Source organism: Pristiophorus japonicus, chromosome 4, assembly GCF_044704955.1.
Source record: "Pristiophorus japonicus isolate sPriJap1 chromosome 4, sPriJap1.hap1, whole genome shotgun sequence".
Taxonomy (NCBI): domain Eukaryota; kingdom Metazoa; phylum Chordata; class Chondrichthyes; family Pristiophoridae; genus Pristiophorus; species Pristiophorus japonicus.
In genome coordinates this window covers 188,171,193-188,184,542 of record NC_091980.1, presented here as the reverse complement: position 1 = coordinate 188,184,542, position 13,350 = coordinate 188,171,193, and the positions used below count along the sequence as shown (strand labels likewise).

The 13,350-nt window shown below is 42.5% G+C and overlaps 1 protein-coding gene, 1 long non-coding RNA gene and 1 other non-coding gene across 9 annotated transcripts in view; 1 reads left to right on the top strand and 2 right to left on the bottom strand.

Moving 5' to 3' along the window:
* The window catches only part of LOC139263202 (spectrin beta chain, non-erythrocytic 1-like), a 451,700-nt gene that overhangs the window by 196,982 nt on the left and 241,368 nt on the right, over window positions 1-13,350 (top strand). The gene's annotated exons all lie outside the window — the stretch shown is intronic.
* LOC139263204 (uncharacterized) overlaps window positions 1-13,350 on the bottom strand; it is a 211,069-nt gene that overhangs the window by 174,450 nt on the left and 23,269 nt on the right. The window lies entirely within an intron of this gene.
* trnay-gua (transfer RNA tyrosine (anticodon GUA)) lies at window positions 8,436-8,527 on the bottom strand. Its single transcript is given in 2 exon segments — window positions 8,436-8,471; window positions 8,491-8,527. It is a non-coding gene; the product is annotated as a tRNA-Tyr (tRNA).

Genomic DNA, 13,350 nt, shown 5'->3' with positions numbered 1-13,350 from the left:
ATTATTATGCCATTTAAAATAATGGACATTAAACTAGGAGAGGGCAACTGGAGTTTCATAATTTTATTATTGTTAAGCACTCTAATGTTCATAACTGGTTTTCAAACTGATAGCCATAGCGTCTGTGAGTTGGGACTTTTAAATTTAATAGTTTTGCATAAATTCTTTTGTAATGATGTAAGTGTTTTTCTGCAACTTTGAGCTTGGAAGATCTATTGAACAAGTGTAGACCTCTTCTGTTTTTTTTACCAATGCCCTGATTTTTGGTGCTTGTTAAAGGGGAATTAGTGTTGTGTCAGTCAGGTAACTAAGAAGCAGAGACAGTTGTGGATTCAAAGGTGGAAGAAACTGGGAATTTATCCGTGAACTTGAATTATATTCGGAGTTTGCAAAATTTGGGTATTAGTTAGCATTTTTACTTACTAATAAAACCAACAAAGAACGTGATAAGGGATGAGGCTATGGAAGTGAAAATTATTAATTTTTTTGATGACCTAAATAATCAAAAGCTAACTAAAATTTATACTGTTGAAAATATGTTGGAGGGAAGCTCAGTAAAATGATTACTGAAAATGATGGAAATACACAGCAGATTACAAAGTTTTGGTATGTATCCTTCATTAGAGTCAAGCCTACCAAATCTTTGATGAAAGGCATGTTCCCAAAATGCCATAATCTGACTTTTCTCTTTACAGATGCTGACTGACTTATATTTCCAGCAATTTCTACTTTTATTTGAGATTTCCGGCATTTGGAGTTTTTCTTAACTTTATTTTATTAAGATGATTATTGGCAGAAATGGGAGTGAAAAGGAGATGTTGGATGAAAAAGTAGTAATTTTATTAATGATTGATTCTCTCTGTTCTGCAAAAATACATAGTTTGCATTTTTATTAATTGGACAAGGGTTATTTGAGGATTTATATCAATACCAGCCCAAAATGGTAAAAGTATACACATTTTGATGGTCCTTACCCTAAATGATGTATGTGTGCAGGGGAAGGCAGAATTCTCAACTTCATTCTTTTACTTCAGGGGGTTCCTGAGTAGCAAAGTTTGTTTTAGAATAACTGGTCAACATAGCTGTGGGGAGAATTAGGAGTGAAACTCATCAGGCAAAATAGTGGTATAACTCCATCTTCATTTATATATTCAAAGATTCTTATAAATGCAAGACTGTTTCTGGATTTAAAGTGTTGATATTGAAAATCAGATCAAGTTTGGGTCAATGAATGAAGTACATACAGGTGACGAATGAAGTACATACAGGCGGTCATCCCCCTGCAAAACAGATACACTGCTTTGAGTACTGTTGAGGGGGATGACTCAATGGGGAGGGCAGCAGCAGCCAAGTTCATGGCACCGTGGCAGGAAAAAGAGTGGGAGAGCGATAGTGATAGGGGATTCAATTGTAAGGGGAATAGATAGGCGTTTCTGCGGCTGAAACCGAGACTCCAGGATGGTATGTTGCCTCCTTGGTGCAAGGGTCAAGGATGTCTTGGAGCGGGTGCAGGACATTCTGAAAATGGAGGGAGAACAGCCAGTTGTTGTGGTGCACATTGGTACCAGCGACATAGGTAAAAAAAAGGGATGAGGTCCTACGAGACGAATTTAAGGAGCTAGGAGCTAAATTAAAAAGTAGGACCTCAAAAGTAGTAATCTCGGGATTGCTACCAGTGCCACGTGCCAGTCAGAGTAGGAATCGCAGGATAGCGCAGATGAATACGTGGCTTGAGCAGTGGTGCAACAGGGAAGGATTCAAATTCCTGGGGCATTGGAACCGGTTCTGGGGGAGGTGGGACCAGGACAAACCGGACGGTCTGCACCTAGGCAGGACCGGAACCAATGTCCTAGGGGGAATGTTTGCAAGTGGTGTTGGGGAGGAGTTAAACTAATATGGCAGGGGGATGGGAACCAATGCAGGGAGACAGAGGGAAACAAAATGGAGACAGAAGCAAAAGACAGAAAGGAGATGAGTAAAAGTGGAGGGCAGAGAAACCCAAGGCAAAAAACAAAAAGGGCCAATGTACAGCAAAATTCTAAATGGTCAAAGTGTAATAAAAAGGCAAGCCTGAAAGCTCGGTGCCTCAATGCGAGGAGTATTCGAAACCCAGGAGAGGGCTCTGAGCTAGTTAGAGTGGGTGAAAGCGCAGATGAACAGGACCCCAAGAAAGAATGCAAAAGGCAGGAGGCAACAGAGCAGAGTAGCACTGGGGTAAGTGTAAACCACAAGGTGATAGGAAGGGACAATATGTATGAATATAAAGGGGCTGCAGGAGGGGTCAAAAGTAAAAATCATGGTTTAAAAACTAGTATTAAAACACTTTACCTAAACTCACGTAGCATTCGAAATAAAGTAAATGAGTTAACGGCACAAATCATTACAAATGGGTATGATTTGGTGGCCATTACAGAAACGTGGTTGCAGGGTGGCCAAGACTGGGAATTAAACATACAGGGGTATCTGACAAGTCAGAAGGATAGACAAGAAGGGAAAGGAGGTGGGATAGCTCTGTTAATAAAGGATGATTTCAGGGCAGTTGTGAGAGATGATATTGGCTCTAATGAACAAAATGTTGAATCATTGTGGGTGAAGATTAGAGATAGTCAGGGGAAAAAGTCACTGGTGGGCATAGTTTATAGGCCCCCAAATAATAACTTCATGGTGGGGCAGACAATAATCAAGGGAATAATAGAGGCATGTGAAAAAGGAACGGCAATAATCATGGGGGATCTTAACCTACATATTGATTGGTCAAATCAAATCGCACGGGGGTAGCCTGGAGGAGGAATTCATAGAATGCATACGGGATTGTTTTTTAGAACAGTATGTTACAGAACCTACAAGCGAGCAAGCTATCTTAGATCTGGTCCTGTGTAATGAGACAGGAATAATAAACGATCTCCAAGTATAAGATCCTCTTGGAATGAGTGATCACAGTATGGTTGAATTTGTAATACAGATTGAGGGTGAGGAAGTAGTGTCTCAAACGAGCTTACTATGCTTAAACAAAGGGGACTACAGTGGGATGAGGGCAGAGTTAGCTAAAGTAGACTGGGAACACAGACTAAACAGTGGCACAATTGAGGAACAGTGGAGGACTTTTAAGGAGCTCTTTCATCGTGCTCAACATAAATATATTCCAGTGAAAAAGAAGGGCGGTAAGAGAAGGGATAACCAGCCGTGGATAACCAAGGAAATAAAGGAGAGTATCAAATTAAAAACCAATGCGTATTAAGGTGGCCAAGGTTAGTGGGAAACTAGAAGATTGGAAAAATTTTAAACGACATCAAAGAATGACTAAGAAAGCAATAAAGAAAGGAAAGATAGATTACGAAAGTAAACTTGCGCAAAACATAAAAACAGATAGTAAAAGCTTTTACCAATATATAAAACGGAAGAGAGTGACTAAAGTAAATGTTGGTCCCTTAGAAGATGAGAAGGGGGATTTAATAATGGGAAATGTGGAAATGGCTGAGACCTTAAACAATTATTTTGCTTCGGTCTTCACAGTGGAAGACACAAAAACCATGCCAAAAATTGCTGGTCACGGGAATGTGGGAATGGAGGATCTTGAGACAATCACTATCACTAGGGAGGTAGTGCTGGACAGGCTAATGGGACTCAAGGTAGACAAGTCCCCTGGTCCTGATGAAATGCATCCCAGGGTATTAAAAGAGATGGCGGAAGTTATAGCAGATGCATTCGTTATAATCTACCAAAATTCTCTGGACTCTGGGGAGGTACCAGCGGATTGGAAAGCAGCTAATGTAATGCCTCTGTTTAAAAAAGGGGGCAGACAAAAGGCAGGTAACTATAGGCCGGTTAGTTTAACATCTGTAGTGGGGAAAATGCTTGAAGCTATCATAAGGAAGAAATAGCGGGACATCTAGATAGGAATAGTGCAATCAAGCAGACGCAACATGGATTCATGAAGGGGAAATCATGTTTAACTAATTTACTGGAATTCTTTCAGGATATAACATAGAAACATAGAAAATAGGTGCAGGAGCAGGCCATTCAGCCCTTCTAGCCTGCACCGCCATTCAATGAGTTCATGGCTGAACATGAAACTTCAGTACCCCCTTCCTGCTTTCACGCCATACCCCTTGATCCCCCGAGTAGTAAGGACTTCATCTAACTCCCTTTTGAATATATTTAGTGAATTGGCCTCAACTACTTTCTGTGGTAGAGAATTCCACAGGTTCACCACTCTCTGGGTGAAGAAGTTTCTCCTTATCTCGGTCCTAAATGGCTTACCCCTTATCCATAACGAGCATGGTGGATAGAGGTGTACTGATGGATGTGGTGTATTTAGATTTCCAAAAGGCATTCGATAAGGTGCCACACAAAAGGTTACTGCAGAAGATAAAGGTACGCGGAGTCAGAGGAAATGTATTAGCATGGATCGAGAATTGGCTGGCGAACAGAAAGCAGAGAGTCGGGATAAATGGGTCCTTTTCAGGTTGGAAATCGGTGGTTCGTGATGTGCCACAGGGATCGGTGCTGGGACCACAATTGTTTACAATATACATAGATGACCTGGAAGAGGGGACAGAGTGTAGTGTAACAAAATTTGCAGATGACACAAAGATTAGTGGGAAAGCGGGCTGTGTAGAGGACACAGAGAGGCTGCAAAGAGATTTAGATAGGTTAAGCGAATGGGCTAAGGTTTGGCAGATGGAATACAATGTCGGAAAATGTGAGGTCATCCACCTTGGAAAAAAAACAGTAAAAAGGAATATTATTTGAATGGGGAGAAATTACAACATGCTGCGGTGCAGAGGGACCTGGGGGTCCTTGTGCATGAATCCCAAAAAGTTAGTTTGCAGATGTAGCAGGTAATCAGGAAGGCGAATGGAATGTTGGCCTTCTTGCGAGAGGGATGGAGTACAAAAGCAGGGAGGTCCTTCTGCAACTGTATAGGGTATTGGTGAGGCCGCTCCTGGAGTACTGCGTGCAGTTTTGATCACCTTACTTAAGGAAGGATATACTAGCTTTGGAGGGGGTACAGAGACGATTCACTAGGCTGATTCCGGAGATGAGGGGGTTACCTTATGATGATAGATTGAGCAGAGGGTCTTTACTCGTTGGAGTTCAGAAGGATGAGGGGTGATCTTCTAGAAACATTTAAAATAATGACAGGGATAGACAAGATAGAGGCAGAGAGGTTGTTTCCACTGGTCGGGGAGACTGGAACTAGGGGGCACAGCCTCAAAATACGGGGGGAGCCAATTTAAAACCGAGTTGAGAAGGAATTTCTTCTCCCAGAGGGTTGTGAATCTGTGGAATTCTCTGCCCAAGGAAGCAGTTGAGGCTAGCTCATTGAATGTATTCAAGTCACAGATAGATAGATTTTTAACCAATAAGGGAATTAAGGGTTACGGGGAGCGGGCGGTTTAGTGGAGCTGAGTCCACGTCAGATCAGTCATGATCTTGTTGAATGGCGGAGCAGGCTCGAGGGGCTAGATGGCCTACTCCTGTTCCTAATTCTTATGTTCTTATGTTCGTATGAAGCAAAGTTGGAAAAAAAAAATTAATTTTGAATTTTGGATATATTGGATATAAATGATGAACATCTAGATTAGTATGGTTCCTGCGAAAACCTTGTTGACAATAGACTAAAGCAAAATCTCTCCTTGTTATTTTGCAAATGTTGACCATAAGTGAGAAGCCCTTGTAAGGCGGGCTATAAAGATAGCCTTTCTGGTCAGCAGATGTAAACCCCAGATCCAGACACTGAGACAATAGACAATGTTTTACAATATCTACAAAGGTTGAAGGTTTCAACAAGTGGAATTTGAAAGAAAGTACTCTAACTTTAAAGCAGTTTGCTTTTAGAAGTTGAAAGTACTCAGCTTAGCACAGATAGAGGTTTTGCAGCTGTGATAAGTTAACTTAGTGACGCTAGTCCTCAAAGTATAAAATGTGGAACAATAGTTAAAAAGAAACTGAGAAGATGCCCGATGAACCAGGAAGGAAGGACGATTGTAAGAGACTCACAGAAGGAATATCCGTGCACACATTGCAGAAAAAAAGGAGGATTCAATTTTGACTGATTGTATGGCATCAACTGGAGTGAAGAGGTTGTTACACTGTCTGTTAGAATGATCTAGTTAAATAGAGAATTTATAACCAAGAATGGTGTGTTGCTATACAAGCTGAAAAGAATGCCCTTGTCAGCTTTTAGGGTATGGGTTAAGGCTCGCCCACCAGGCATGCACATCAGGCAATTGTAGGCACACTGGCCACAATTTCTCATCCATAATGAACAGAAAAATGGTGGGCAATATGTCCATAATTCCCTGATGTGCATGGCTGGTGGTAAGGCTCCATACTGGTAGCAGGTATTTAAAAATGGCTGTGTAGTGTAGTTCCCAAAGCGCAGTGATGAACTGAGGATATTAATGTAAATTGAACCCAGTTCAGGCTATATTACTGTAATGCTGAAATAAATGATACCATTTTGTGAATCATGGTTGTACTATAACAAACAGTTGTAGCTGTTCTAATTGTCATGCTGAGAGTCAAATAATTCTTGTATCTTGAATAAGTAGCGTTAGGAACGGAACTCTGCATCAGCATTCATTTCTTCCTGATACTGATAAACCCAGAGCTAACTGCTTTTCAACCAATGCTGCACTTTACCCAGGCTATTGGCTGAAGAATTTTGTTTTAATTGATATTATTCAGGTTAATTTAATGCAAGGTAACTTATGGGAGCTGAATATAATATTGTAAGTTAAACCTAAACACACACTAATCATTCCTACAGCAGTGCTAATGAAAACAGGAGGATCTACTTTAGGGTATATTGGAATTTTAACATTGCTGTGAAGTGGTTTCCACTGAGGTTGTGGTAGATCTCCGTCGATGACTTCCAATATGACTGCAGGGGAGTGGTGTGAGAGAAGGCAGTTTCACACCGGTGGGTCTGATATCACATGGGGTACATTGCCAACCGGGTGCCATGCCATCTTTCCAAAGTGTTCACTGAACCTCCTGGACACTGTTATAAACCACCGAGAGATTATTTGAACATACTGAGATATCTGATGCTCCCGCTAATGTTCCCAATACACTGACATTGTAACAGCTAGGAGTGGAGCTCTGCACATGCCTATGAGCTGTCTCCTAAATTTGCCATTTCTAATTACAGCCAGGAAATATAAACAAGGTGCTGCAGACTGCAAACGGATGCTGTAGCTGGACATGAAATTGGTAGCTGTAGTGAGGCTGCCCTCTTATACCATGGTTATCGCTGTTGCTGGTGATGGAAAACCTATAGAACAAAGTGTGTGACTCCCCCTTCAGCACCGATGATTTAATCTATTTTAAATAAAAACAGAAAATGCTGGAAATACTCAGCAGATCAGGCACCTTCTTTGAGGGAAACAAAGTTCATGTTTCAGGTCGATGACCTTTTGTCAGAACTGGAAGAAGTTGGAAATTTAACAGTTTTTAAGGAAGTACAGAGCCAGTGAAAGATTGGGGGAGGGGAGGGGGAGGGGAAAAGGGAAGGATAGAACTAAAGGGAAGGTCCTGATGAAATGCATCCCAGGGTATTAAAAGAGATGGCGGAAGTTATAGCAGATGCATTTGTTATAATCTACCAAAATTCTCTGGACTCTGGGGAGGTACCAGCGGATTGGAGAGCAGCTAATGTAACGCCTCTGTTTAAAAAAGGGGGCAGGCAAAAGGCAGGTAACTATAGGCCGGTTAGTTTAACATCTGTAGTGGGGAAAATGCTTGAAACTATCAATAAGGAAGAAATAGCGGGACATCTGGATAGGAATAGTGCAATCAAGCAGACGCAACATGGATTCATGAAAGGGAAATCATGTTTAACTAATTTACTGGAATTCTTTGAGGATATAACGAGCATGGTGGACAGAGGTGTACCGATGGATGTGGTGTATTTAGATTTCCAAAAGGCATTCGATAAGGTACCACACAAAAGGTTACTGCAGAAGATAAAGGTACGCGGAGTCAGAGGAAATGTATTAGCATGGATCGAGAATTGGCTGGCGAACAGAAAGCAGAGAGTCGGGATGAATGGGTCCTTTTCCGGTTGGAAATCAGTGGTTAGTGGTGTGCCACAGGGATCGGTACTGGGACCACAACTGTTTACAATATACATAGATGACCTGGAAGAGGGGACAGAGTGTAGTGTAACAAAATTTACAGATGACACTAAGATTAGTGGGAAAGCGGGTTATGTAGAGGACTCAGAGAGACTGCAAGGAGATTTGGATAGGTTAAGCGAATGGGCTAAGGTTTGGCAGATGGAATACAATGTCGGAAAGTGTGAGGTCATCCACCTTGGGAAAAAAAACAGTAAAAGGGAATATTATTTGAATGGGGAGAAATTACAACATGCTGTGGTGCAGAGGGACCTGGGGGTCCTTGTGCATGAAACTCTTTTAGGAAAAGTACACTTCGAGCCGGAATTGAACCAGCAACCTAAGAATGGCTTTGCTCAGTATTCAACTACAGTCCTCCGCTCTACCAACTGAGCTATCGAAGGGAAGCGGCTCCTTGTGCATGAATCCCAAAAGGTTAGTTTGCAGGTGCAGCAGGTAATCAGGAAGGCAAATGGAATATTGGCCTTCATTGCGAAAGGGATGGAGTACAAAAGCAGGGAGGTGTTGCTGCAACTGTATAAGGTATTGGTAAGGCCGCACCTGGAGTACTGCGTGCAGTTTTGGTCACCTTACTTAAGGAAGGATATACTAGCTTTGGAAGGGATACAGAGACGATTCACTAGGCTGATTCGAGAAATGAGGGGGTTACCTTATGATGATAGATTAAGTAGACTGGGTCTTTACTCCTTGGAGTTCAGAAGGATGAGGGGTGATCTTATAGAAACATTTAAAATCATGAAAGGAATAGACAAGATAGAGGCAGAGAGGTTGTTTCCATTGGTGGGAGAGACTAGAACTAGGGGGCACAGCCTCAAAATACGGAGGAGCCAATTTAATACCGAGTTGAGAAAGAATTTCTTCTCCCAGAGGGTTGTGAATCTGTGGAATTCTCTGCCCAAGGAAGCAGTTGAGGCTGGCTCATTGAATGTTTTCAAGTCAAAGATAGATAGATTTTTAAGCAATAAGGGAATTAAGGGTTACGGGGAGAGGACGGGTAAGTGGAGCTGAGTCCACGACCAGATCAGCCATAATCTTATTGAATGGCGGAGCAGGCTCGATGGGGCTAGATGGCCTACTCCTGTTCCTAATTCTTATGTTCTTATGTTCTTATGTCTGTGGCAGGGTGGAAAGCAGGAAAGATTAAATGACAAAAGGGATGATAGTGCAAGGTAAAAGGGGGGTAATCGGACAAGTACAGAAACAAAAGATGGGTCTAGAGGAGCTGTAGATGGCAATATTTTAATCATTGTGCTCAATTTTCCACATGGGTGATTTTTGGCGCAGTTGAAGAGGTATGTCCGATTTTTTTTAAAGGGCCAAATGCTGCAAAATAATCCAAGTTTCGCCAGAATTAATTTTGAATTTGGAGCGGCGCAGATTGGCCTTAAGCTTTGTGGGTGGAGCTTAAGGCTTGCGCCAAAAACTGATGTTGCTAGGGTAACGAGTGACGCTCAGAAGGGCTGAGGTTGGAAACTGAAACTGATGAAGGACTGAGGCTGGGCTGGAAACTGAAGCCGCTGCCATTCCGGGCGGAAAGGACCCCGCACCGGCCCGCATGTGTATTATCCGACTTATCATGAGCAACCCACAGGATTTGTAACAAATAACTTCTCTTTCTTTCCCCTCACTGCCCCTCCTTATTTTCTCTCCTCCTCTTCTGAAGGCTCTGGCTCACTTAGTATGAATGCACAGACACCATCCATTCTCCAGTGCTTTGACCAGGTGAGATAGTTAATCTCAGCCAAAGAAGTAATGCGGGCCGGAGCAGAGTCCTTTCGGCCTGGGATGGCAGCGGGCTGGTGTGGAGTCCTTTCGGCCCATGATAGGTACGAGCCGGTGCGGGGTCCTTTCGGCCCGTGATAGGTGCGAGCCGGTGTGGGGTCCTTTCGGCTCGGGTTGGCAGCGGGCCAGCCCGCACCTATCCCGGACTGAAAGGTCCCCCCCCACCCCCGACCAGCCCGCTGCAATCACGGGCCGAAATGACCCACCCCCCCACCCCCTCCTCCCCACCTACCTGCCCTGGCTTCTGCTCCGCTGAACAATGGCGTCTTCTCTTGTTGAAAACTCCACTCTCAATATAAGACTCTAACACAATCAGCTCCGGCAGATGTTCCTTTAATAAGTTTTACTTGCAGCAAGGAAGAGTCTCACTCAGTCAAAGACAAAGTGAAGACTCCCATTATGGTACAGTTTCACAAGGTATTTATACAGTAAAAAACAAGTTATGGTTCCATCCTGTGTATTGGTTCTGCCTTTGCAGTCAGCGAAAACAGATAAAGAGTTAATGATTACCACATCCTTGTCTTGACATTTTTCCCTAATGTCTCCTTTGTCAGTGTTTTTGGTGGACCAATCAGCGATAACTCGATTAGGGTGTGATAATGTGCTATCACCGGCTTTGCATTGTTTAGGATTGTCCAGTTTCCTGGCCAGTTATTTGGGCCCATGATTTCCATAGTGGCGTCTTGCATATTATGGATGAGTTCGGTACAAGAGATAATGGCTGGTAATTTGATTATCTCTTAGGAGGTGAATTGGTGCTGCATCTTTACAACCTTTATCCAGCCCTTCTAAGGTCTGGTACAGCAACAGACTATTGATAATACAGGGGAGCACAATGGGTGGTACTTATCTCAGCAGGACAGTCTTAATGTTGTCTGGTGGCTATTAATCAGCTATCAGCAGTTTCCGTCAGGGTTAGCATGTTTATGCAAACAGACTATCTGTTGCAGAAGTTTCTCGCAGGGCCGGGACTCCATTTTGTTTTATGGCAAAAAGGGTACAAAATAGATTATAGTGCAACTTTAAAAATACATTTCCACATTCATCCCCTTTGGTCCTTCACAAGGACAACTTAATCCATTCGAATCTTGCATAGTCTTTCTATTTCCATTTCCACACAAGAATCTTCAGTAGTTGTTGCTACCATAACCCTAGCAGTGGTCTCGGTTGGTAACACTGTTTTTCCCAACCTGGCACAGCAACACTTAACTAAGACAAACAAAAGATATAGGGCGAAGACTATCAGCAAGAATATGATCAAACCCTGTACCAAAGGTCTCCCTAGGGATCCCAACCATCCAGATGCCCAATCCCACAAGGTGATACCGTCCTGGTCAGTAGTTTGTTTGTACTCTATTACCTTTTACCTAATATATTCAGCTAGACTGCCGATCTCTTCTGACTTATCCGGGCTATACGTACAGCATTCTTCACCAATTAACGCGCATGTCCCTCCTTCTTTGGCTAGGAGATAATCTAAGGCCATATGTTTTGGAGAGCCACTGTTCGAATGGCTACCATTTTGTCACTCACCCCTTCGAAGGCTTGGGAACTGGCGTTGGCTACTGATTCTACTAAATTAGCCAGTTCCTGTAATTGCCATTCGTTTGATGCTATTCCATAGGGTGGTATCATTACCTTGAATATTCCATTTAACCATGTCAAATCCCAATGGAAGTAGGCATCCCTTAGAGTCTTTGTTGTCCTAATAAAGGGTACCACATATCCTAAGTAACAGGACCCTGTCCAGTTGGCTGGTACCATGGGTAGGCTTTATGGCCACAAATAAAGTAAGTGCAATTATAAGACGTCAGCTTTTGGTCCTTTCGTGCCATCCATACTCAAGTGGTCTCCCCATCCTATCCTTCACCTGAGGCTTTATTATGGACCATTGTCCAGTTAACGGTTGCTATCTTTCTCCTGTCAGTGAGATTTGTTACTCTTTAGACTTTAGTTCCGGAATGGCTTGCCATTTAGTCATTTGGGAACACTTGCTGCGTCCCATTTCTGGTCCTTTAGTTTCATTACTCACTAGGCATATTATTCCTTCAGGATTTCCTATTCCGGGAGTAATACTTAGGAAGGGTGGCTGACGGTTATTATTATAATTGGACTGATACCATCCCTGGAAGGTTGTAAGTTTCTACCCTGCTGACCTCCATTCTGTTCGATCCTTTATTTCTGACACCTTGGTTAGGTTTGTCTTATTTTGCACTATCAACCATTCTACCATTTCTGATTCATTAAAGGGGACAGATCTTCGGGGAATATCCCCTTCGGAGTGGACAGGTATATGGGAACATATCCAACAACAAGACAAGTTTCTTTCTTGAGCATACTTATGACTCAGCGCCATAAATACATTTACCTGCAGTTCCCTTTGTTCGCATTTCTGTACCCCTGATATTATCAATAACGCAAAGCAAAACCCTGTCAAGCATAGCACTATCAGTCCCCATAGTCCGTACAGTTCCTTATTCGGCCTTCCTTTTTCTGTTCCTCTGGTTCCTTCTTCCCTTCCTCCTGGTCGGATGCCCTTTTGCAATGGGACGCATGGATCCCTGTTGGTCTTTCCTTTACCTTGATTGCAGTATGCCAGCAAGACCTGGTATGGTCCTTCAAATCTTGGTTGTAGACTGCTTTTTCTTTTAAAGATTTTGATGTAAACGAATTCCCCGGGCTCCAGATTATGACACTTTCCTTCCGCTGGCTTGACTTGAGCTTCTTTTAACTGCGAATGACAGCTGGAAATACATTTGGTTAGTGCAATACAATAATTCAACATATTTTCTTCCATTTTGTGGATGTCCATTTGTTTTGCAGTAAACGGTGCTGTAAAAGGTAGTCGTTGGGGACGTCCCATAACTACCTCATGCGGTGACAGGTCTGTTGTTCTGTTGGTTGCAGATCGCATTACCATCAAGGCTAAGGGCAGCAGTTCTACCCATTTTAGTCCAGTGTCATTACATAATTTTGCCAGCTTATTTTTAAGCATTCCATTATATCTTTCAACAAGTCCAGCTGATTGTGGATGATAACTGCAATGGAAACATTGGTTAATCTGTAAAGCTTTACACATTTCTTTTATAACAGGTCCCGTGAAATGTGACCCATTATCACTTGAAAGTTTAGCAGGGATTCCGAAGCCCGGTACGATTCCTTTTAACAAAAATTTAGCAACAGTAGTGGCATCGGCCTTTTTACATAGAAAGGCTTCAATCCATCTAGAGAACACATCTACAATAACTAATACATACTTGAAACCCATACACATAGGTAATTCAATAAAATCCATTTGTAAATGTACAAAAGGCCCCACTGGATTTGGGTGGGAGGCAGATTTTATTTTTCCGTCTTACCCGGATTTATTATCTGATAGGTAACACAATTTTCACAGATTTGTTTTGCAATTGCCGAAATACCC